Raw genomic sequence first — 2,699 nt, 5'->3', positions numbered from 1 at the left:
TGAAAGATTTAGATGAATAAGCCAAACCTCTCTTGTGATCTCTTTATTCTACATATTATGGGTATAAATTCCGATCTCCTGCAACTCCAGATATTTCCAGCGCAGAGGTTAAATCTACATTGTAATTTCTCCTCATTTCCCTCTGCTCATGAGATCCTTGGAAACTCACCACAGCACTTTGCATTGAAACTCAAATTAATAGTTATGTTAACATACTCTTCCTGGCCTACAGTAAACAACAACTTGCATTTATACAGCACCGTTCACCGGATAGCATCTCACCAAGCCAAGAGGTGCTCAATTTCAAGCAGGTAGCGCAAGTAATTTACATAAAATCTCTGTGATATACTGAATTGGAACCTGTGAGATTTTATCATAGAGTTTAGAATGTTCCTGCTGGTTAATCCAGCTCTACCTACTGGAAAGCCTTTTAAATGCTTTATTTCTGTGTGTTGCTTAGTCAGGGATGGTTATTGTTGGGTCCAGCATTCTACTTCCACTGTCATTTTCCACATGCTGAGAAGCAAATTATGTTGCACATCTAGACAGTCAAAGAATAAATCTTCCACTTAATTTTTGCTTTTAAGGAAAATTTAGGCTCACACCTTCTGGTTGCATTGAAAAACCAGTTAATCTGCACTTTGTGGTATACATGAAGCTAACCAATTTCAGATTGATGCTTGTAAATCAGCAAAACAAAGGAATTTTTCTTGAGTTTGTGTGGGATCTCTTTTGTTGCGGAAGGACAAAAAGAAACTGCTGTATTGTGGATTCGGTGGCGTACAGTCAGGGTATAATTGTAGATTATATTTATAGCACAATTTTTTTTNCTAAATGTAGTGCAATTATTTGCATGAATCTAAATCAATTTACAAAACCAAAGGTACAAGTGATGCAGAAACAAATTGTTAAAAACTAGACTTGGAACTAAAGGTTGGTGTGATTAAGACGCTATATTCAAACTCAAATATTATTATTAAATCAAGTACAAAAGCTGCTTGGCACTCAAAACGGTTTCACTCAAGTTGTGAACGTTGGAACACCCCATGTCAATGTTGGGTTTGGACCGAAAAATACTGTTTATAATAATAGTAATAATAATCCTTGCATTTGATATAGCGCTTTTCACGTCGGGAGGACGTCCCAAAGCGCTTCACAGAACACACTGTAAAGTGAATTGACTGTATATTTGTGGGCGAACGCGGCAGACAATTGCACACAGCAGTGTCCCACAAGCAGTCGTAGATTGAAAATGACCAATTTTTATTATTGTTTTGTTTTTTTGGAGAGATTATTATTAGGCGTGTGGAGTAAGGAAACTTGCCCAAGGTTTCGCCCTCTGCCTGGAATTGAAATTGCCTGGAAGATCAGAAGAGGTTGTTTTTTTTACTTTTGTTGGGCAACGGAGGTGAATAAGTTCAAAACAGGAGTTCTAAACAGATACAGACAATCTGTCACGTCACTTCAGCACTGACCCAGAGGCTCCAGATGTATTTTGTCTATATCTTCTCCCTTCTGTTCTCCTGTGCTGTCCACTATTATGAAAGAACTTAAAGAAAGAAGTGTTGTGCTTGAGATTTAAAACTGGGATTACAGTTCCTCACCTTATGTCAGAAACTAGATAGGCTGCAAGTTACAACTAAACTTTCATTATAACTCTTATAGCACCACCAGGAACATTCTCTCTTTACCAGACTTTTTAAAAAAATAAATGACTCACATTCTGAGATTCATGTGATATAATAATACTCAGATTTCAGAAGTAATCTTAGTATTTTTGATTGTAACCCAATACCATGAAATAGGAGCAGATGGGTGAACTTGCTCTTTCTGTCATGTATTGTGAGTGTGACAATACTGTACAGATTTTTGAGCGTAAATTACACAGTGAATGGTGAAAATGTGTAGATAAAGATGTAAAGGCAATTTCAGGACAAATACTTGGAATGTTTGCCTGCTCAGATGGTAATTAACCATGGGATCAGATTGCCAGCAAAGGTGGTTGAGGCCAGGACACTGGGACTCATTAACAAAGCGGCTTGATGCTGCGAAGGTGGGGTTAGGGGGATTGTTCCTAGAAGGATGAGATCCGATGGGCAGAAGGGCCTTCTTCAGCCAAACCGGTCTTGTGAGATGACACAAGTAGATGGTGGAAGCGGAACTGTACTCATGGCAACATGTCATTTATCAATGAACACCATCAGAGGCAGGAAGATGTTGGGGATTCACCATATGAGCCAATCAGAGGTGGGGTGGCTGTGAGCCAATCATAGAATGAGCTGACAGGTGAGCCAATCAGAGGTGGACTTGCCATGTGAGCCAATCAGAGGTGACTTGCCATGTGAGCCAACCAGGTGCAACAGGCTGTGGGCTCCAGTCAGAGGGTGGTGGGGGGGGGGGGGGGGGACTTTGTTCCCGAAGTTAATCATTTTGTCAGGAATGTATTTGTGCTCTCTGCAGTACTATCCAGTTTCCTTTTATTCCGATCGATATAATAATCCTTGCATTTGACATGATATATATGATTTGGGTAAAAGCGTAACTCATCTGACAGCACACTCACATGGCGGTCAGGAGGTTATGGGTTTGAGCTCATATTCCAGCTTGAAACTCCTGTGTAATCCTGGGGAGCGCTGCATTGGCATAAGCGCAACCTTCCAATCGTACGTTGAAGCCAAAGTCCCGTCTGCCTTTTCTGG

The sequence above is a fragment of the Callorhinchus milii genome, unplaced genomic scaffold, assembly GCF_018977255.1.
Source record: "Callorhinchus milii isolate IMCB2004 unplaced genomic scaffold, IMCB_Cmil_1.0 Scaffold6, whole genome shotgun sequence".
NCBI classification, from domain to species: Eukaryota; Metazoa; Chordata; class Chondrichthyes; order Chimaeriformes; family Callorhinchidae; genus Callorhinchus; species Callorhinchus milii.
The sequence above is the reverse complement of the archived record's forward strand: the minus strand, read 5'-3'. Positions refer to the sequence as shown.